Raw genomic sequence first — 23,236 nt, 5'->3', positions numbered from 1 at the left:
CAAATTGCGGGCATTTCTGAAACTCTTGTATGTGGTGCAGTTAAGACTCAGAGGACCTCCTTGGGTCAGAGGTGGGCAGGTGTGTGGTGGTACCCGCCTGGGTGAGCTGATGCATGGTGGTTCAGCAGAGCACCCAGCGTGGGGCTTCCTTTGTTAAGCAGGGCGTTTCTCCCCTTTGCAGTGGTGTGTTCCTCTACAGCAGTGAAAGGAAGGCTCTGCTCCCTCATACTGAGTAGGAATTCTATATTACACAGGAGGATCTCCCCTCAGAAGGCCCTTTTTTGTTCAAATTGACTGTGTCCCATACAGAAGACCTGTGGCAATTTGTCTTTGCTACTGCTGTCCCAGATTTTCTAGGAATTGTCCTATGGGATTAGATTTGGCAGTCCAGGTCCTGCCTGTAGTAGAGTTGCTCCCATGAGGGGATCCCCAAAAGACTTGTGAGAGGCTCCTATCTTTACAATTGAAGCTTTAGAGATTCCTGCTTTTAGCATTGGAGGTCTCTGAATCAGTCCCACCATCTCTGATGGGCTTGGCCATCATATAAGTAAGGAACTGCTGAATTCCACATGATCTGCCTCTTAATGAGAGGCCACATGCCACCCATTTACTACCTTATTGTCTTCTAGGAATATTTTTTGGGTGCAGCCACCATCTTGGCTTGGGGTAGCTCTTAGCTTTGGGGGCACTAGCTCTTCCAGCTTGTGCTGCAGTGTTGTAAGCAACCTTACTGTTGCTTACATCCTTGACCCCATTCTTTCCTCATCCTTTTTCAGCTTTCCCTGTCCTTTTTCAGCTTTCCCCATCCTTTTTCAGCTTTCCTCATCCTTTTGCAGTTGTGAATGCATTTCTTGGCAGAGATGACTACCTCATGGTGTAGCAGCTTTGAAGGCTAGATTTCATTCCCATTTGGTGGGAACAGAAGACAAGTACTCAAGACCTTCTCCTCCAGTCTGCTGAAGGCCCCCTGAATGGTGCTGAGCACTTTCAATAGCTGTTGTGCAAGCTGATGGTGCTCAGCCCCTTCCAGAGGGTGCCCAGTGCTTAGTAAGGGTGGTCCAGGAGACCTGTGTTGTCATTCAGCCCAGATTTCATCTTTTTCTAATCTGTGCCCAAGTTTAGTCTGTAGTGAAATACGTCAGTGTTACATCCAGCGCAGAGCGTGCTGTCCCATCCCAGCTACCGGGGGTCAGCATGAATATCACTAACTCTTTTGCCACGCAGAAAATCTGCTGGGGGAGGGTTGAAGGGGATGTTCACATGTGGAAAAGGCATAAAAAAATATTTAAAAGCCAATCTGGAGCACCTAATCTCTTTCAGACTAAACTGAGTATTGAATGAAAATATGTAGGAGAGATTTTGAATGGAGAAAAATAAAAGGGTTTATCATTTTATTGGCATTTTCTCAGCAGTGCATGGAGATAGGGACATCCACTAAACAGTGCTGTAATAATGCTTTCTCAATTAGGAGCCCAGCTCCAAGATAAAAAGGTGCAGTGTCCTTCCATATTTTTTTTTAATGGCAGTAGATAGTTTTCAATAGTAGGATGAAAGCCTCACATTACAGCCGTGGAGGGTAGCCATGAAAAACCCACAGAAGTCATTCACTGGAAAGGCTTTAGTGGGATATACCAAACCCCTTATTTATATTTCAATAGAAAGGCTTTCTGCATTAGCCAAGAAAATCAGAATCTGCATTTAACATTAAAGGTATTTCCCAGTGAGCAGCTGTAGAGCATTGTTGTTAGATTTGTTAAAAAAAGAGACTAAATACGATTTCATAAAAGGGAAACTTAATCTCTAAGGCAGCTTTCTCCCACCCCACCACCCCCTCCCTTTATTTTTATTTTTTTTGTAATAATGCAGCAGCCTACAGTATTTTTACTTTATATGTGACGAAAGATATTCTTAGCCTTTCTGTACTGTGACAGGAAGAATGAATTTCTTTATTCCACCAAAAAATATGTAAAATAATCCCTTAGAAGTATGGGGAGATATGTTTGTTCAAAGCATTTAAAACGTTATTTTAATCAAAGGCACAAAACACTCTACATGCTGTGTCAGCTAAAGGAGACCATTACATTTTAACAGCAAATCGTGCTCTTTTTCTCCCCTCCTAGCCAGCCCCCCCCCACTTTAAAACTAACTTTTTTTATTAAATAAAAAGGAGAAAAAGATTAAAGAATAAAAAAAAAAAACAAACTTCAGTGGCTCAAATATATAAAGTAATTTAATATGATGGAAGCATTAATTATTTTAGCTTAATTGAATTCTGAGGACTGCAGTAGTTGCATTTTTGTAGACAAGCTCTGTTTATTATTTCTTTGTGTAGATTAACAGTAAAGGAAACATAGATAACTTTCAGTTATTTATTGTAAAATAAATGTGTCAATTCATGTGTAAAGCAAGCTGTTCAAAGATAATTGAGTCTTTATATTTGAAGAGGGAAGCCAGAAATCACCCACTCGCCACTCCAGCTCCCTGAAATATGCTGCCACCACTGCTGCCCTCAAATAGGTTTCAGCTCCTCTCCTTAATCTTCTGTTATTTTTGTAGACCTTTTTATTTGTTCAGAATGATTTGTGTAGCCTTCTGCAGTGTGACTAAGCCACCAAACCTTACAGCTTCCCATGTCTGAGTGCAGTGAGGGTACGTCAAGTGCTAAACTTGGCTCTGCCATTGCACCTCTCTTCCCTCTGTGAGTGAGGATATTGGGATGCAGCACCATGCTGAGCATTCACCTTGGTGCATGATGCTCTGGAGTCATGAGGTCTTTCTTCCTCTCTTTCTTTTTGCCTTTCTTTCTTTCTTGGTAACTCCATTCGCTCTGATCACTGAATGCCTCTTAATGACAAAGCAGAACTTGAGCCACTCTGAGGAGGACAGGTACAGCTCAGGAGTCCACTAGTATTTGCATGCATGCAACGCAAATCTCCAACTGACTTTTCCAGGTACCAGTAGAGACAAAGGCAACTTTATCTCTGCAATAAGCTTTTAAAGACTTTCTGACATCTTTTCCTGACTCGTAACTTGAAAATCCAAGCTTTTCAAGGCATTTCATTTAGTAACTTCTGTTGGTAAGGTGTGTAGTAGCATGTTAGCTGGCACTGGGAGGACGTGACTTGCTTAGGAGCAGTCTGTCCTGTAAAGTTTTTATCTTTTTTTTCGAATTGGCTGACCTGCTTGAAAACAATTTCTGCCTCTTGTACAGAGGGTGTGTTAGTATCAAACAGATGTACCAGATTGTTGCACAGCAAAACACAGCCGGGCCAATGGGTTGGCTGGGAGTTATCAGTCACTGCTTCTTTCACTTCACCGCTGGCAGGTATTTTGGAAAAAAATTACACCACTGTTGTGTTTTATACCTCTTTTTATATTTCATATTTATTAGATCTTGGGCCTAACCAGGTGACCTGTCCTGGCTGAAGAAGGCTCAGGGAGGTGGCTCCTGCTGTCCTTTGGCCTTTGGTATTTCCTGTCCTCCTCATGGTGCTGCTGGGCTTGTGGGCCACCAGGCTGTTTGTTAGCAGGGCTCTCTGAAGCAATCCAGGTTAAAGAAGAAGTATCAGTCAGATTGTGTTTAATGCTGTATGGCTTTAGAGAACCCTGGTGACTCTTTAGGGCAGGCACCACTTGGACCAGACCTTCATCAGCTTCACGGACTGGTCCTCAAGGTCAGGGCAGCGTACCCTCATGGACAGATAGTCACACCAACAGCAATGGTTCTTGAAGACAACGCAGCTAATTTCTGCAAAAATGGTGCTAGGGAAGGGGAGAGGGTTGGTTGGAATTCCTCGTTCATCCTATCCCGGCCGCCAGTGCTGGCCTCCATACATTATGTACTTGAACTAGATGTGCACCATGAAAAAAGGCTCCCTGTCAGAGGCAGGATTTAACTGCAACCCCTGCTCCATGAATGTTCATTTCAGGCTTTTGAATGGTAAAACTGCCAGTGAGAGAAACTAAATAACTTGCATGTGCTGGAAGCCAGAGATAAACACCGCTGCAGGTTGCCATGAAATAGGCTATTTGATATATTTAGAATTGTTATTTTTCTCCAAATTAAGATTAGTTAAATCCATGTGTGTTGTGTGAATGATTGTTAACTCAATGGCATGGATTATCCTTTTTTCAAATCATGACAGCTAATTATTATTGCTGTCTACCCTGAGACATTCACTTACAATGTACCATTATGGACCTGCGCACCCATATTAACTGTAGGACTGAACCAGCCATCGTGATGTGATGTCTTCACACGTGAGGAGAGGAAAATGTGAGCTGAAACAACCCGAGGCCTGTGGCAGCAATGTCAGGCAGGTTGGCAAGATGTGTCCTGAACAGCGCTGAGCTGGCAGAGATCTCAGGGGCCATTCCCTTCCCGAGGCTGCCATGGCATCCAGTCCTCCTGCCAGCACATCCCCAGGGTGGTGGGTCTTGCGGGAGTGATTTGTCAAAGCCAGGCCAGGAAGAACACTATGTGAAGAAGAAGAGGCTTCCAGAAGTGTGTGGTAACAGTGCCTGAGAAACTCGGGCTGTAGCTGCAATCCTTTTTGTGAGGCTTTTCTGGGCTTGTTTCTTCCCTTGCATTAGCCAGGCTTTCCCTGAGCTCAGAGGAATTACGTGGCCTCCTCCTCCTCCTCTGCTGCTTCACCAGGTATTTAGCAACGTGTTTTGCTAATTGGTGTTGCTGAGAAGTATGGGGAGGATAATACACTGGAGATGCCAGCCACTGCTCCTGTGAGAGTGGGGTTAACGAGCAAGCCTCCTGCCACAGGAGACCTCATCTGAGGTCCTGACTTGGCTCGTGGGGAGAAAAACAACCTGGGTGATCTCACCGAGAGCCCTGCTTGTGCCTTGAGCTGGGCGGGGGGCACGTCAGGGGAGCCTGCAGTGGCAGTGGCTCTCCCCTGGCTCTCTCTGTCTCCAAGCATGGTGAGGGGTCGCTGAAGTAGGAGCTTCAAGTTTTCAGGCTGACAGTGACCTAGATGGAGAACAGCGTGGGGCTCTCCAGGAGATGTAATCCCCACTTTGGGGGCTCCTATGAGGGGGTGGTGTGGAGGGTGCCAAGGGGTGGTTTGGCAGCCCCTGTCATCAGCCTGTCCCCCAAGACATGGCACGGTTGCAGCCGCAGTGTCTCTCGCCAAAGCAACAGTAAGCACCCTGATAATCCTGGGAAGAGTTAAAGGTGTGAAACCTGCTTACAAAACCCTTTCTTCCCCTTGCTTGAACTCCACCACACCCGTGTGGCACTGCTCCAGCCCCCACTGCTCAGCCCCAATGTTGGGGCCACTGGCATCCTCCTCCCTGCCACCATCTCCATCTCAACTTGCACTGGTCATTTTCTGCTGGGGTCCAGCTCCATCAGGCTCCAAGACTTCCCTAGCATCCACCAGAGTCAAGTGTGAGATTGATAACAGAGTTTTAAAAGCAGGCTGAAAAGCTGCTGGGGAATACTATGAACTCAATCCTCCCTGCCGGTTTTAGCTTTTTGTTTTGTTCCTCTCACCATCCTGTTTTTCAGAGTTATTTTCCGTGCCCTGTGTGCGGTTACCTGGATTCCCACAGGGCCAGGACAGCAGGTGCTGGTGCTGAAGGAGTGGTGGTGGGGGTCTGGTTTGTCCAGCTCTGCCCTGGCTTCAGTGGGGTAACTCCCCTGAAACAGGCAGTGCCATGCCAGATTGATCGGGTGGCGCAAGCGGGGCTCTGCCCATGAATGCATGGGGTGCCAAACTGCAAAACAGGAGCTTGCTGCTGTTTTTTCTCTGTTATCTCCCTTAGCTACAGTCATCTTCATTTTTATGTGTGACAACTGTAGGTAAAACCTTTTCGACAGAAGTGCCATTTTGCAGGCTGATGAGAGGGGATTTAAGAAGGTCATTCAGTACACGTGGCCAGAGCTTTCTTGCTCTGGGGTAGATGCGCAGCACAAGTCACTCTTTAAGAGGAAAATTTGCTTGTTTGCACCAGTGTGGCACTGCCGTTACCCTCTTAATTCAGTGGAAGGGCTCTGGACCTTCTCAGAGGTTGAGCCCGGTCAAAATGTCACCCAACAAAATGGTTTTTGCCTTTATTTGAGCCATCTTGTAAAATTACTTGGGCTCTGTGTGGAAGACCAGAAACAGTGTGTATATCTCTGATTATTACTAGCATGGAAAGATTGGTAGTTATTTTGACAACATTAGTAGTAAATGACGAAAAGGTACTGGTCAGCCAGTCATTACTCACTTTTCTTTATAAATTTGTGAGCAGCTGTTAGGAGAAAAGTAAAAGTAGTGTTCAGCCATTCCATAGGCTGCTTTTGCATTTGTGGGGATGTGACTAATATAATAGGCTTGTGCTCAGTGGAGTACTGACTGCAAAAAAAGGAGTTTGTGTTCATTCGCAGGGGAATTTTGCACTTGAATGTAGCTGAAGGAAAGCCTATTTTGTGGAAGAACTATATAACAGGAAAGCTCTCATATAAATAGAAAACATTGCTGTTCGTTTCTGATGGTGAGTAAATACATAAAGGCACAGAAATGGTTCCTTTGCTTCAGCAGGACATAAGTGCCACTATAGCATGAAGTTGACTCCCCTTGTGTCTTTTCCATAGATTGTTTTTCTTTCTCAGCCCGTGTTTGAACTGCACTGCCTAAACACACAGTGATCAAATCAGCTGTGACATAAAGGTTGAACCTTTCCAGGGATTTTGGAGATTGGAATATTTTTATATCATAACTGCAGAAAAAACCTCTGTGAAGTAATCATACTTTTTGTACAAGAAAGGCTTGGTTTTCTGTGTCATGTCATATAACTTCAAAGGGCATAGATTTCAGGCTGAGTTTTTAACACTGGCTTCGGTGGCTGAGTGGGAAGATGGGAGCCCAGAGGGTGAGAAGTAGAAGAGAGATGCCAGGTATAGAAATAAACCCATGTTTCTCAGTGGGCAACCCTGGAAGCCCTCGGCTTGGGAGATGTGCGTGCTCACTCTGACAAGAGCATCCTTTTCAGCATGGTTCCTTCTCCCCTTTCCCTCCCACCTTGCAAATGGTAATTGGTGGGCTGTGCACTAGAAATGTTATGAAAAAAAAAAAAAAAAGAAGAAAAAGTGGGTGGGTGGGGTATCTGGGGATTTGGTGTCTAAGCTCAGGAGTTAAGCCGGAAATCCCAGAGATGTAATGAAAACAAAACGGACTTTTCACTCGCGCTGTGGCATTCTGGCAGTGAGAATGCTTTCGTGAGCCAATGTTTTCATTGTAGGTTTTCTCGAGAGAAGTAGTGGAAACGAATCGTTAACCCCTTAACAGGAATGAATGTGGTTGCTGCAGCGGGGAGAGGAGAGCTGTCTTGGCTCCTAGTTGCCATGTAGCAGTGCTCTGGGGTGTGTGTATGTTTGTGTGTAGTGGGGATGGTGGGGTAGATACTGCCTGTAAGGAGTTTAATAATGTTAATGGCAGATGTGAAGTGGTTACTTAGCGGTTGTTGTTTTTTCCTCTTTGCATGTATGCCTTTGCAGAAAGATTCAAGCGCGATCAGCACAGACCATCGTTAAATTCAGCGGCTTTTAAACTCACTCTTTCTTCTGGCATTTGGTAGCATATTTCTTGAACGAGAAAAGGGGGACACTGCTGGCCAGTCCCTTGGCAGAGTCATAAAAGCTGCAGATGGAAAAGACCTACCAAGTAGCAGATCCCAGTTTTCTTGAAAAGTGGAAGTACAGGATGCGTTCTGTCACAGCCATGTTATGTATATAGCTTTAAATGTCCAGGAGCCTTGGATGGCGTTCAGCCTTGCAGGAGTAAGCCCCTTCATTAAAAACAAGGGAGTTTGGGGAGGAAGGGAGGCAGGAGTGTTTAATCTAATTTACTTTAACAGCCACTTTTGGTGAAGAGATTGTGTATCCCTGTCCTCCATGCTCTGATTAGGATGCATTTTATATTGATATTTTATTTCACCTTTTGATCACGGCTGGCACTTACCATATTTCTCTCTCCACTCTCTCATTAGGGTATTTTATCTGCAAGTATTCTTGGAAACGGTACAGAGCATTAGCCCCCTGCTCTGGCTAAAGAGAATCTCATCTAGGCTTTAGCATCTTGGAAGGACAATTAAAGTCATTGCACACCTTCTTCCACCTGTCCTAGATTCTGTGGTTCAGTCTTTGCATGCAGGTTGTGGGACTGTCGGTGCTGTGCAGACTTGGGATGTAATTGCATAACTGCTGCAAGGGGCTCTGCCTCTGCAGCTGACCTTGCTCAGTGCATCTGGCCTCTGAATAGATGTTTGCCTTCTTTCTTCCCACTTTGACAGCTCCCCTCACGCCCTACACTTTAGCCCCTCACTCTGCCCCAGCCCACTCCTTGTCTGCTCATGCTGGGAAACCATTGCAGTGGCAAGGTATTTGTGGCTGAAACTGCCTTGGCAATGAACAGAGGCTGAGGAGAGAATCGGTTCTCTCACATGCCCCTGTTTGAAGAGGGAAAAAATAGCGAAGGAAAGAAATGCTGCTGAATAAATGATGGTCCTACATAATTTTTTATACCACACTGCTTTCATAATGGTCATTTAAACAAGGTGCTGTGGTGGGGGAGGAGAGAACAAGACGAGACTGCAGACAGGGACTAAATAGCCCTCTTCTTCTTTTAAGACATTTATTATTTTCGGAGTCAAACCTGTAGCCAGCTAATGTAACTGTAAAAGTCTCCTTTGAATTATTGGCGAGGCCCTCTGAAGTCTGCTGTTATAGCTGATGTACTTGCGCTCAGGCAAAATCCAGATTTGAATTTAGCACCTACTTGTTTTATTTTCCTTATTAAACCAACTCCCAGTTCAATTTTTCCTTTCAATGACTGCTTTTCGTTTCCCGTTTTCTAGAGTGCCCTATTACTAGCTCAGAAAAAGAGTTAGAAACTGAAGGGAAGTTTCCCGAGCAAGGAGGAATTTTCTTTTTTGGCCTTTTTTTTTTTTCTTTCCCTATGGGTTGGCCAGGAGCCAACCTGTCTTTCAACAAGTAGAGAGCCTTTCCAAGTTGAAATTTATAGAGGAGAGTCCAGGTTCAAGGGCTGAAGCCCGCCAACAGCTCCAGCCTCTTTGTTACTGATTAATTGTGCAAGCGGTTCAGCTGGTTTGCTCACTTATGCCCACTCTTCACAGCACCACAGTGCTTTCGAGCCGGCTGTCCCTGCTTTCCCCCTTGCTTTTCAGCAGGGCTTTCACCTCTCACTGTACAGCATCCCCCCAAATTAATTTTAACCTCATGCAGTCCAAGCTGCACCAATTTGACTTTATGGTAAATTTACAGAAAATTCTTTCCCTCCTATTTTTTTTCCCATTCTCCCCCTCTCTTCTCCCCCCCCTTTTTTTCTTCCTTTCCCTAGAGCTAATTTTAAATGTCTGGAGCTTCCCACTTCACTGCAGCTCATACTAACAATTGTTTCTTGGCATCACTTGGAACTCAAGTTCCCAGGTTTTAATTAGTTTACTCAAACGCAAGCAGCGTGGCAAAATAGTTTCTTTCAGCTTTACCTGCAAAGGATGTTTCCTGTCTCAGCAAGAGGGTTTCCCTTGCAGAGGGATTTGAAAGGCAGAAGTTTTCAAGTGGTCTCAATATGGGGCCCCACAAAAGTGAGTGTGGGAGATGAGGGGGAGAAAGAGCAGGAAGGAAAAAGGAGAAAAGAATTAAAACAACAAAAAAGAGTTTAGAAAAGTACCTTAAAATGCAGATGGTCCCAATACTGCAACAAACTGGATGTCAAAGAATAACCCTATTGACATTAGTGGAGCTTTTGCCATTGGCTTTAGCAAATGCAGGGTTTCACCCGTAGCCTGCACCAAGCTGTGGGTATGTCAGGGGTACTCTTGCAGTCACCGGGATTACTGATATGCAGAAAGTTAAGCATGTCTGTAAGTGTTGGCAGGACTAAGATCTGTGCTGGTATTTTCAGACCAAGTGAAATGCATGTGGGAGGTTTTTAAAGAAGAAAGTGCATGGGAGTTGAAAAAGGAGAATATAGTCAAGCCTGCCATTTTTAAGTGCCTTGGGGAAAAACCTGGGTTGCTATTAAAAATATCGGAGGACTAATGTGTTGCTAATTGTGACACAATTAATTTCTTAAAAGTATTTGATTATGAGTCCCAGGAAAATAAAAAGATGAGAATGAAGAGCTAGAAATTCAGGCCTGTGTTTCAGTTTGAACATTTCTTTTTTATTAACTAGAAATAAAAGCAAGCCTTGAGGTTCACTTTACCTTGCATTCTGGTTACTTTACTCCTAGAATTCTACTTTTGAGTAGTTATTTAAAGAATTAAAAAAGAACAACAACAAAGAAAGGGAGCTCAAACCCAGCAGCTGTCTGAGACTCCTAGATGTGGCTTTTCCAGAAAGCTTTTTAAATCTTGTTTAAATATTTCTCCAGTGCTGTTACTCAGGAAATAAAAATGTGTGCTGTTTGTCTGTAGCAGATTAGAAGTTTACCTTTAATGTGACAGCTTCTCCAGTCTGGTGTCAGAAATATGCCTCAATTTTAGGGTATTATGAAACAGGTCTGGAGCAGAAACAATATATTTAACTAAGAGAGAACGAGATAGAATTTGTGGGTTTCTTTCTTTAATGGTTTCTAACCAGAAACCTTTTCTGTGTCTGTCTCTGAAACTTCTGTGCATGCAAGTGGCCAGCACATGTAAACTACACTTTGAAATTTAACATCTAACCTCAAAAAATCTTAAGTTCAGCAAAATGGAACTTTTTTTCCTAGTCTATGGACAGCTCTTTGTAATGATCTGGCAGAAGAATCTAAAGTGTGATGGGTTTTTTTTTCTCTCCAAAACATTCATAATTTCAGCAGTAGAAAACTGAAGTACACCCAAGCTCTGAGAAGGCTCTCTCACATCTGCCTCTGCCTGTGTGCTGATTCCCTGGGGTCCCATTTATAAGAATCTAACAAGATAGAATCTGCCTTTGAGTATCAGTAAATATGGCTAAAGATCACAAAACTGTACTCATAATTGTTCAAGACTAAAAGGCAGAATATAGTGTTTGATTAATGTTTATGGTACAGGGCCTTTTTGCAGAAAGAATTTAAAACAGTAGCCCCTAAGCCCCCCTAAAAACAACCCCTGAGCCCTCACTCCAGCCCCCTCAGCCTCCAGTGAAGGATGCTATCCTCATTGTGCAAAGCACATCATTTAAGATGATACATTTTATTTTTGATTTTTAAGCTGATCAAGGATAACAGATTTGAGCTATTGAAAGGGATGCCGAAGGTAGTTTTCTGTCAGCAGTGCTAGTACACAGGAGCATGAGACATCTTTACTGGCCACAAGAAGCACCCATCGCTCAGGTCAGGGGGCTTTTGGCAGTGCATTGTCTTGGACTGGCCTCATCCTTACCATGTCTACTCTATAAATGAGGAAAACTACCCCCAGTCCTCAATGCTCCCTATCTGACAATTAATGTTCATTAGAAATATTAAAGTGGGGACATGCGGTGGTGTCTGTCAGAGGAACCTAGCAAAGGCATTTGCTTGTTTTGGAAGGACTGATGAGCTCGATTGATGAGTTCTCTATTAATGCTGGAGCCTTGGGGCTGCTCAGGCTAAGGTTTGCGTTTGCAGCAGGCATTACCTAGGTGGGGTGATGCCCTGGTTGTCCTCATTGCCTCCATAGGAAGCCTGAAAACTTCTGTTGTCTTTGCTGCTGGGAGACTTCCCTGCTGTATGGAAAGGTTTATTTTTTTCAGTGGTAGTGAGTGGAGAATACAGTACAGACTGATCTGCTTCTCTTTCATTAGCTCTTCTAAGACGCTTATTTAAATGCGTTCACTTTGCTTCTCAAATGGTGAATGCCAGTGTTTCAAATATCACTGCTAACAAGGGGAAAAAAAAATATCTTTGAAAAAGCCCAGGCCAGGACTGTTAAAATACTGGTTTAGAAATGGCAAAGGTGAGTCTGGATGTGCACAAAGAGGGGAAGATGTGAGGAAGAGTTGGTGCTAGTTTACGTTTAGGGTAGGTCCCTCTCCTGCCAGGGCAGAGCCCAGAGTAGATCATGTGGCAGCAGCCAGCAGTGGGGGTAGAGCTGTGGCTAGCAAGAGGAGATGGGTGCTAGTGAAGGTGTTCAGGGGATGTACTGAGTGGTGGCTTTTGCAGTAAAAACCCATGTTTTGGGGAACAGGGTAAGGGTACAGAGAGAAAACTTAGGTGGCCAGATATGTATATGCTCCAGTGGAGTTTGTTTCATACAGAGGAAACTGTGGCCTTTGGGTCAAGGCAGTAACTGGAGTGTGCAGAGTAGAAATACCACCCCAGTGTGCCACATGGCACTTCCAAAATCATGCTTGAATACTTGTTTCTCATTCTCCTGTTCCTACATTTCCCTTAGCCCTGCCTGTGTGATGTCAGTGCTGAGCAGAGCCTAAATTCTGTTCCCCATAACCCTTTTCTAGGGTAGATCTTCATGGTTTGATGGGTAAAGCAAAGGAGACCATCAGCCCTTTCTCTAGCCCTGCAATCCCACCCTTGTTTCCGGGAGTGGGGCAAGTCCAGGGTTTTTTAGTGCTAGTTGATGTCAGTTTTAACCTTCCCATCTCTTTGCCCCTGCCAGCTTTAAATTGCCCACAGGAGATATGCGCTCTCATTTCTCAGATGAGGCAGAAAAGATGCGAATGGCTTTATTTTCCAAAGTACCAGCTTCATCTGGCAGGGGTTTGGGGCAGCCTGTAATACTCAGCACCCTTTTGGATTAGGCCACAAGCATTACCATCCAAAGTGACAGCAGGGAGCAGAAGTGATGGTGGGGCTATGGCTGTGAGAGCCTGCCCTCTGGTTCATTGCTCACAGCTCTGCCCTTTTGTGCATGCACAGATTTTTTTGAACAAGCCCAAATCCCCCTGGGTCTCTGTGCTGTTAGCATGCTCCCCCATCCCCAGACTCCTCAGCAAAAAGGCTGGATTAAGCAAATATGAAATTACAGGCAGGGCACTGGGGAGGGTGGTGGTCTGTCCCCCCTTGCAGCCCGCATGCTGCCTGTGAGAATGAATGGAGGATGGGAGGCCACTTCCCAAGCTTCATCAGTGTTGCCACTGCAGGCATGGGTCCAGAAGATTGCTTCTGACTCATAACTGAATAGGCATCTAAGGAAATTTCACTTACGAGTGTGCAATAAGGCCCTTCTTGTGTGCAGAAATGGGAGCCCTGGAGCCGGGTGCCTTGGGTGAGATGCTGAGTTTGGCTGGATCCATCCAAAGCTGGATGCCCTCAGCTCCAGTGTGGGTGTCGGTCCCTAGAGGATCAGGGTGTCCTCTGCACAGCATCCCCGCAACTGGGTGCTGAGGAAGAGGCAGGAGGGAAAGGGGGGGGGGGGAGAGAAAAGGTCTGTGACAAAATCACGCGACACCCACGTAAATATTGTTTGTATGAATTGGGTTCTTCATCTTTTGTTAGCAGCAGCTTGTTAATTAACAGCAGATTAGTGCTGCTTTCTTCTGACACATGAATATATTTTGGGCTAGAAAATACTTCTACTCAATAAAACTGTATGACTGAACAATTCAGAAAGTACCAGCAGAGTGCCATAATGGATTCCCTTTTCATCCCCTCCCCCCCGCCTCCTCCTGCTCTAAATGCAAGCAGATTTCTGCAGTCTAGTGCAGAAGAGACATGTTAAACACAGCTAAATAAATCATGTTTACTCTTGGCGTTCTTGGTAGTGAAAAATCTGTTGGCTGTTTTTACTTCCTTATTTCTCAGCATTTGCTTCCTACCTGTTTTTGAGCCTGTGCCCAGAAATAGTAGTTTTGTCAAACGAGTGGATTATGCCAACCGGCAGTTCCCTCTGCCAAAGAAGCTGCTGGATCACAAACCCCGGTGACTTCTTTCTTACAGTGATACTGAGATTCTCCCCCTTCCTCCCTCCCCCCATCTTAGAATATAAAAGTATTAAAGTCTGGAGAGGGCAAAAATGTAAGCAGATCTGGCGGTTTAAGAGCCCAGATGAAGGAAAGTTGGACTTCTGTTTCAGAAGCCCTCCTTTAAGCTGTTTGTGGAGGTGAAAGCACTGGAGAGGATAGCAATAATAGAAACCAGCCATTTTCCTTTTGTTGTTATCATTCTTTGTCCCGTCTCCCCTTCTTCCTACCCCCGTCCCCCATGGGTGTGGGTTTTGTTTCAGTGTTGAGGGGGTTTGGGTGGATTTCTTTTTTTTTTTTTTTTTCTTTTTCCCTCTGCAGAGAGCTTTACAGCTAGGAGGGAGAGGTACCTAAGCTTTTATTTTAACCAAGTTGGCTTGTGAGTTCTGCTGTTCCAGGCAGTGGATGAGCTCTGATTTTGGGGCTGAATTCTGCTCCTGACCCTGCTTTTCTGGACCACCCTGTAAACCCCTTGCTTTGGTGAGGGCTAAGCCAAAGGGTCGTAGCTCCCTTTGCAAGGTGGGGTGAATGAAGATGTGACAAACCATGCTATATGTGCATGTATTTTTACATATATATATGTATATTGCATCTCTGCTGTCATCAGCAGAGCTGTATCGACTGGAGGGTAGCAGAGCGTAAAATGTAACTAACTCCGTTTTAATGCAGTCTTGGGTATTAAGCACTCTTCTTTGACCTCATGTGGCAACTTTTTAGTCTGGACCTATCCTCCTCACTTCTTTTATCCCAGATGTCAATGATCCCAGATGTGACTGTAACATGGATTATGAGTGTGGTGGACTCTGTTTGGTTTTAAAATTAGAAAAAAGATTCTTTTTCCCATCAGAGCTTTGCATGTATTTACTCTTTGATCACATTGGAAGGGCCTATCCTGTCTCCAGAGGAGCTTTAGTTCTGCTTTCGGTGGTAACAGGGATCTGGCCCGTGCTGAATATTAGCATTTTAATAGCTTACTTAAAATCCTATTGCTGGTGCACTCACAGGGCTCCCTGCAGGAGGAGAGTCCAGCTCTGGGGTTTTGTAAAGCGATGTTGCAGGCTGCAATGCCTGCTGAAAGAGAGAAGTGAGGATGGCCTATTTGTCATAGATTATTAGTATTGTCAATAATAACATGTCTACAGTAGCCAAATTAATTCCTTCTTCCACTTTACTAAGTCCAAGAAATACCAGATCAGTTTTAGAACAGGGGAAAAAAGAAACTGAATCAAAGTTTGTATGTTATGATTCCTCTGAATTTCTGGTGGGAATACTCTGTGATAGAAATGATATTTCCACAGAGGCATTGGCTGCCAGTTTGCTTAATTACATTAAATAGTGGTATAAACCTCGGCAGAACATAAACCTCTGTTACAGCCAGTCATTAGAATATTGAATCATAAGGAATAATGATACCAGTGCTAACGTGTTACAACAGTCTTTATTATATTAGTGATTAAAGCGTTATTTAAAAAATAAGGTTTGTTGTAGTGGGTTAGGTGTGCATGCATATTTTCTCTGATCACCTATTAAGAGCCTGAGGACTGGATTTGAATTTATTACAGGGAAATAAAAGGCTTGCTTAGAGGAAGAACTACTAGATTGCTGCTTATGATTTTGCAATTTGATTCCACTTGTCCTTAAGGAAGATTCATAATGCTTACTTCAGAAATGCCATCTACATCTAGAAAATTAGGGTTAAAAGGACTACTTTGTTGAAACTAATTACAGGCTAGTTCAGTTTTTTAGTTGGTGACATTTTAGAGATTTTGCTTGTAACATAAGAGGTTATAGAAAGATTTGGTTGGACTGTGATATACAGTAATAAGCTGCTGTTTGAGTATATTGACATTTTCATCAGAAACAAAACAAAAAACCACTAGCCTTTATTTTACGGGGATGATAGGTATGAACTTGGTATCACTTTCTCACACTGGCTGTGGATGTTTGAAGGAATTCTTTTGCTTCACCTCCGTTTGTACAGTATCTCTGTTTATTTATTTATTTATTCGAATACACTTTCCTGGGTAATCAACTTCAGTTTCCATTTCAAGCAGATCTGATGGTAAAAGTCTTTTTGTGTCTTACACTTTTACCTTGCAGAGAAAGTTGCTATTCTGTACAAATAAATGGCTGAATTGAGAGCTATGGGGAAATCTGATCCAGAAAAAACATCCCTCAGAAAAAATGCACTGTATGCAGAACAATTCATATTTTCTTGTATTTGTCTTTGCTCCTAGTTCTTGTGTCATACTGAAAGGAGCAAGACCTTCTTTATGTACCATATTGTGTTTTACCTCTCCTGGTGCAGGGTTCAATTATCCTATCTAATTAGCACTTGTGAGTGCCCAAATCCTGCTTAGATTCAAGTCTTTGGGTGAAACTTTTCATTGTATTATTTAGCAGCAAGTTTGCAACATGCTTCCTTGTGCAAATGAAACGTCAGTTTATTATTTCCCTGTTTTAACTTACGTTATAGTCTGAACTGGATTCCTGGTTGCTGTTTTATTTTTCTGCTTTCTTTCATTATTTAAAAGCTAGTTAATTTTCTAGCCTCTCTTCCATTAAAAGAGCATTATTTACTCAGTTGTGCTGGTGTCCAGTAAATTGAGGGCTGAAGCTTTAGATCCTTAGGGTTCCCCTCATTTGGTGGATTGTTTTACCGTCTCAAACTGATGGCTCTACTCATTTAATTTGACAGATTCAGTTATCAGACTTGGTCCCCCTTGTACAGATGCAGCTGGATTGGTTTTCCCTTGAGAGATCCAAAACTCAAAGGGGAAAAAAACTAATTTTAAAAATCTCTGTTGCTTCCATGACACCCCCTCCCCAGTCACTTGACCTGCTTCGCTTGCTTAAGTTTGCTTGGTGTCAGTGAAATGCTCTGCTGAGTGTGAATGTGCTCCATGCACAGGGCAAAATTTGCAGATTATAAACATGCACGTTAATGCAACCCCTCCAAACTTGAAGTGTAATATATGCGTAGGCAGGTAGACTATTTTTCACATTGAAATTCAGGACTTAAAAAGTGCCTAGACTTATATTGCTTTTGGCAAGGGGTGAGCCAAAAAACCCAGGAGCTGTGGTTCTCTCTCAAAGCTAATTGTGTCTGTATATTAAGTTTGTCCATCTGTGCTTTGCAGGGATATCTGCATTACCTGATGGTCCTCCTTCGCATTTCCAGCAGTGAAACAGTTAACAGTGCTGCTGCTTAGTATATTGCTGTTACAGAGTCTTTATAGTTTCCAGGACATTTAACTAAATCAAGTGGATGTCATTAGCTGATTTTCACAGATGGGGAGACTGAGGCACAGAGGGGCAGAGTGATTTCATCTGCCTCTATTTCCCAAAGTTCCCTCCCCTTCCAGGAATTGTTTGTGCTACAAAACAGCTGAAAAGTTGTTAAAGCTTCATCTTGCCTAATTCCACCAGTTTTTTTTTTTTTTTTTTTTTTTTAGTGTGGGATAGGGACAAAATTCAAAAATACTAGCAGAAGGCAGAGCAAGGCAGAGATACTTACCTGAGCAGAAAATCCTGCTGTTCTTTTTTTTCCAGAGGTCATATTCTGTCTGAGGATACTTGTCTGCAGCACAGTCCTGAATGGCCAAGGCAGAGAAGTCCACCAGTGTTACTGACTCTTGCCCATCTGGGGCTCTTCCCTGGCCACTTCACTTCCTTTGGTTTAGCCTCTTGACCGTGCTCTTGTGTTCAAGCCCTCTGATTATTTGTAGTGGTATTTCTCTCTCAAGAGCTTGTATATATTATTGTGCCCTTTGCAAACAGCTCTTTCCATCCTCTGATTTCCTTTCTTGATTCCAGGGCCTGTTAAATTGCTGTGATCGTCTGTTGGGGTGGTTATATGTTTCAATTATATCAGGAATATTTGCTGGTGTATAGAAATATTCATGGTATAATTAGGACAAAAAATTTTAATCCCCACAAGGATTTTTACAACCATTGAAACTCCCCAGGACTTAATCACAAGAGTTGGGGCACAAACTTGGGTAAATTGATGAACTGTTTATTGTCAACCCTTTATGCCTCTTGGAAAACAAACTGCACAAATCAGGGTGATTATTGTTACTTGTTAGTTTATTGTGGTAGCTTCTGGACATTGCAGCTCAGATCAGGGCACCATTGTGTTAGGCGCTCTGCACCCCCGCAGCGAGAGCCAGGCTCTGCTTGGAAATGTTTCGGGGCTGAACAGACCAGATGGGCAGAGGGTGGGAAGGAGAAATCTTTGCTCTTGTGAGAACATGTACTGTAGTCTGTGTGGCCCATGTCCTGGGGTGTGCTCCCCAGCCCCGTTCCCAGCCCAGAGACCTATCTGCGAGATGAGAAAATGCCCTGGTTTCGTATCACATCTGTTTACATGCTGTATTTATCTCTGATGATGTTTTTAGGCCAAATCTTGCCCTTTTTTCTCCTGCTTTCCCGCCTCGTTGCTGTCATAGCAGGGAATATGGTACTCCTGGGACAAAGCCTTGTGTTGGTGGGGTGGGCAGAGGGCACAGAAGGAGAAAGTGATGAATGGAGCCTTGGGGTAGGCAAGAGTCTTTATTCTTGTGTGCTTAATCAAGGTGAGCGAAGATGCTTCAGTTTTTGCTTAGCTTCATGTTCAAAGCATAGGCAATGGGCTAGGAGCAGGTTGAGATGAGCATCAGGTGGGAGGAGGGCCAGGTGGTCTTACAGGAGCCCCCACAAGGACCCAGCTCATAGGGATGCCGCTGATGTCTCTGTGTGGCACCTGGATACCGACACCCCTGCAGGCCCCAAGCGGGTCCAGCAACAACTGCCATTTCCTAAAAGATGGGTTTTGGCACTGCATATGCAATTTTGCAGGCATACTGTGGGCTACTTCTGGGAATCCACATGGTCTCTTAGGTAAGTAAAAATCTCTACAGCCTGCCCTCGATGTTTGAGCCTCCAAAATGCTATGTGCAAATATGTGGATGACCTAAAATGCGGATTTTTATGCAGTAAGAAGAGTTGCATGCTCAAAACAGTAAATTTAGATATATTAGGATATTTATTAACCACACGGGGTGTTCCAAGCTCAGTTTATTTATCTTTGTAAAGTGCTTCCAGATCTTTGCATGGAAGGCACTAGAAAAATGAAAGGCTTATTATTATTATTATTGTTATTATTGTTGTTGTTATTATTATTACAGCATCTAACTACTGACAGGCAACCACAGCTGCATGCTCAATTCAAGCCACTTAAATTTAGGGGCTGATTTTTACACTATTGACTCTTAATACTTTTTCCCATTGACTCCATATGCAGAAATGTGTGTTCACCTGCCCCGCTGAAGTATCATTATTCTCCAGAAATATGTAAATGGAGTGCTTTTAAAGAAAGGAAGAAAATGTGGCATAAATATTAAGTGTTCACATTTTATGGTAAAACTCAACTGCCATTTAAGAAGGGCTTCAAAGCAGCCAACTGTATGAGCTGGTAGTTGTTCCTCTATCATTAAAAGAGAAAATGCATTGATTAAAATAAAACCAAGGAATCTTGTAGACAAAGAATAACATTTACGGTGTTCTGGGGTCTGAGATGAGCTACGAGCAGCCCAGGAAATGGAGCCCTGAGTTTCACAGTCAAGCGGTTTCACCAGCACGGTTGTGCACAGCCGCGTGTGGGTTATGTAATCTCACACTTCACCCACCCACACCTAAAGACAACAGGCACCTTCGAAAGGTCTTGGCATTATTCAGAAGGAAGGCTCCCAGCAATACCCCTACACGGTGTTTAACCTTATCTCTACTTACCTTTAGGAGTTCCTTTCTCTTTTCTTTCCTCTCCTTCCTTCTTTCTACTTCTTTTTTTTTTTTTTTCCCTCCTTTTCCTTCCTGTGGTACATCAATAGTGATATTTTTGTGTCTCCAAAAATGGAGCAGATATAGGGAGAAAAATCCCATTAGCACCATGATGTGTTTTCACGGCAGCTCTGAAGGTTTCGGTCATGGCCGTTTTGTGCATTTTGTAGCATTGTCCTCATGCTGTTATTCTTTTTTTTTTTTTTTCTTTCTTTCTTTCTTTTTTTCCCTAAGTAGAGTTGAAATGTTACATTCTGAAAACACCAGCTAAGTATTAAATAGTACCTAGCCTATGCTTTCTTTAGGTTTTAAAATAGGAAATAATTAACCAGTGGTTTTAAAGATCTCCAGAACAGTCAAACAGGCCTATGAAACCCCAGGATCTAATAACAAAGGTGAGTTGGTTTTCCAGTGCCCTGAGAGTTTGAAGATACCCTTACTCTGGCTTTTGAGTTACAGGAGCTCAACCATGTTTCATTCTGGTATAGCACGGCCCTGAATTTAACTGATTTTCGGAAAAAGACAAAGAAAACCCCAAAACCCAGCAATGTTGCTGGCTGTTAATTAGATGTATTTTAACTGCAAGGTCATTTTAGCAGCTAATATTGTTGTTATGTGTTTCAGTGTGAATCCTTAGTGAAGCTATTAAACTGTGAGAGCCTGAACTTACCAGACATTTTGTAACGTGGCTGGATTTTTGTATCCTTGTTCAGAAATCTGTGGGGAGTGGAGGACCTTTCTGGCTCTGACATGGAAAACACATTTCTTACCAGCTGAATACCAGGGTGGTCAGCTGAGACCTGCTTGCACCTTCCTTTTGCACCTTTTTTTTAGTCTTTAAATTTTTCCCTACCTGGCAATAAGATTTCCTTTTTCTGTTGCACTCCCTTCCTTCTCTCCCTGGCGGTAGTCAAGCCCCATGGTGCACCTTCTAGCTGAGGATGCGTATTTAGCAGCAAGGACTGGTCTCAGTTATTTCAGGATACTTTTGACTCCTGCCTGTTGTATACGACAGGTTGGCAGCTCTCAGTAGCCGGTGGGCTCTCAGCATCAGGCAGGCTCCTGCTTTTGTAAAGCCATAGCCCACAGCAGATAGCAGACTTAGCCATCATTTTCCGATCGGTTTCTCACCCAGAATTCTTACTTTGTAATTGCTGGGTTGCATTTCTCAGGGTTAGGATTTTCCCCCGCTGTCTCATTGCATCAGTTGCTTTTATTCTCCTTCGCACTCTAAAACAAAATGACTGATACAATATCCAAACTGATGAAAAAGAAGGGGATTTTTTCCACCCTTTATTAGCTCAGATTTGAATTGGGTTATCTGCCTATCTTGTTTATGAAATTTTGTGCTGTCTTTTCTGCACAGACTGTTACTCCCAAATCTTCCACAGCTCCATTTCCATATTCCTGCGTGCTTGTTCTTTGTTAATCACTTGGCAAGCGCTTATTTGAATATTAAAAATTTCTTTAATCATCAAAGGCAGGAGCACAGCTTCATGAATATTCATATTTTTTTCCTCCTCAGACTGGATTCTAGTTCATTACCCTGCAGTAAAGCCAAACAGTCATCAATCGCGCTCATTACAGCCGCTGGCGTTTTGATTGGCTGCCTGCTGCTGGTAGCCCGCGTCCCCCATCCTCCCGCTCTCCTCCATGAGCTGTCGTGTACCTGCCAACAACAACAACAAAAAAAATATCAACAATGCAAGAATAAATTTCTCCGGTTGAAAAACAACTTTGCAAACTTGTCAAACAGTCCTTGTCACTTTTTTTAAAATTTTTTTTGGTTTTACACCAGAAAAATTAAAAAAAAAAAAAAAATTAGAAGGGAGAAACTTGAGCTTTAGAGATGAATATTTGTCAAGAGAGTTGACGTAAGTTTCATTTGCATAATGACTTTGTACTTCTGCATTAATAAAATTTGCATATGAAGCCATGTTAATTACTCCTGATCATGCTTTTTGCATTCATGCATAGTAATTTTCTCCGACTTGTGAGAATTAATGTCTTGGCATGGGGGGAGGAAGGGGGGGAGTTGGGGTACTGTCAAATTGCTGTGCCAGTGCCCCTCACTCACACTCTTTCTCCTTCTTGCTCACCACGTTGCTGTTCTTGATCTATGACTCATTTATGCATTATCATTTGAAATTCTTGGGAGAAAGAAATGTCTCAATTTAAAGGGAATCCTTGTCTGCCAAAAAAAAAAAAAAAATTATAAATAAAATCCCTGAGCAAAATATAACAAGAAATCCCTTCCCTGCCCTCCTTCTTCCCTCCTCAGTGCAGCCTTTCCATTTCCAGCTCTAGCAAAGTTTTGTCTTGGCATCATAAGTCGGTGGAGGGGAACTGCTCCAAAACTGCTCTGTGTGTGCTGGGGGAAGAGGTAAAGGCTGGTGTGCAGGTGTGTCTGGCTGAGTGCCGGACTCTGTGCCTGAGTGCATATAATAGCGTGTCTGCCTGTACCACTGAGTGGTTCTGCCTTTCCTGGGGAATGCTGTCCGTGTCTGCCACTTGCAGGGTGTGCATGCATTACTCTTCTAGTTGCTGTTGGAAATGTTTGTGCATCTGTATCTGTGTATCCTCTGTGTGTGTGTACATGTGTGTGCTTGTGCATGTCTGCTTCGTCAACCCTCTTGGTGTCTGTATAGAAAGGCATGGTAGAAAGATAATACCAGGTGGGAGCAGTCCATATGAGAGGGTGTAATACATATGACATGTCTTGTTTTAGGAAAAGCTTGAAAGAAAAGTCTGTTGGAAAGGTTAGTGAATAGATCTGTCTTTCAGCTTGGATGTGCCTGTTCAAAGCTGCTGCAATGGTATATATAAAAACCATCTCAAAACATCTGCAGTACTGTCCCTGAACATGATGGGCACAGGGCAGCAATGAGGCTGCAGCGTGCACTCTGCATTTGTAGCTGTACACTGTTTGAACAGATGTTTTTATTGAGTTTTTAATAATGGAGCTGATCTTTAGTCTCTAATCAGCTATTGATTGATTTTTCATCACCAGACAGGCACAGAGAGACACACAGAAAAACTTGGTTCGTGCCCTGTTAAGTGGCTTACATGTCCTCCTGCGCGCCTGCCTGTCTGCCTTGTACACAGATACACACCTAGGCACCCACCCAGGCAAGCATACAACACCCCAAGGGACACACCAGCTACATGTGGCTACATGTGGCTGCATTTACATGTGACATGAGACATAAAACAAGATCTCTTAAATTAAGGTTGAGTCCCCTGGTCTCCACCATGCTGAGGTAGGACATTGTGAATACTGCTTGTAGCTCCATCTCTGTGCTTCGCTCAGGGACTTTTCTGCAGATGTGCCAGGGTAGCATGGTGTTTTACATATATCACATCATATGGCCAGTTTTGCCTAGGTTCAGGGAGAGACACACAAAAGAATTCATTTTATGCCTTGATTGTGGCTTTTGTCATGTTCATCTAGGCTCTTATGCACATTTCCATCTTCTGGGGTCAGGTCCAATTTACCTTATTTTCTTCTTTGCAAGTTTAAAAATAGAAGAG

At 43.4% G+C, this 23,236-nt stretch overlaps 1 protein-coding gene and 1 long non-coding RNA gene across 5 annotated transcripts in view; both read left to right on the top strand.

The window, feature by feature from the left end:
- Positions 1-23,236, top strand: part of BCL11B (BCL11 transcription factor B) — a 91,936-nt gene that overhangs the window by 15,443 nt on the left and 53,257 nt on the right. The window lies entirely within an intron of this gene.
- Positions 18,657-21,641, top strand: LOC133274572 (uncharacterized). The gene is made up of 2 exons (XR_009745186.1): positions 18,657-20,100; positions 21,231-21,641. It is a non-coding gene; the product is annotated as an uncharacterized LOC133274572 (long non-coding RNA).

Source organism: Pezoporus flaviventris, unplaced genomic scaffold (genome assembly GCF_033815535.1).
Source record: "Pezoporus flaviventris isolate CSIRO_AGI_PZ_B2104156 unplaced genomic scaffold, CSIRO_AGI_Pfla_v1 ptg000036l, whole genome shotgun sequence".
Taxonomy (NCBI): domain Eukaryota; kingdom Metazoa; phylum Chordata; class Aves; order Psittaciformes; family Psittacidae; genus Pezoporus; species Pezoporus flaviventris.
This window is presented reverse-complemented; position numbering and strand designations above follow the sequence as displayed.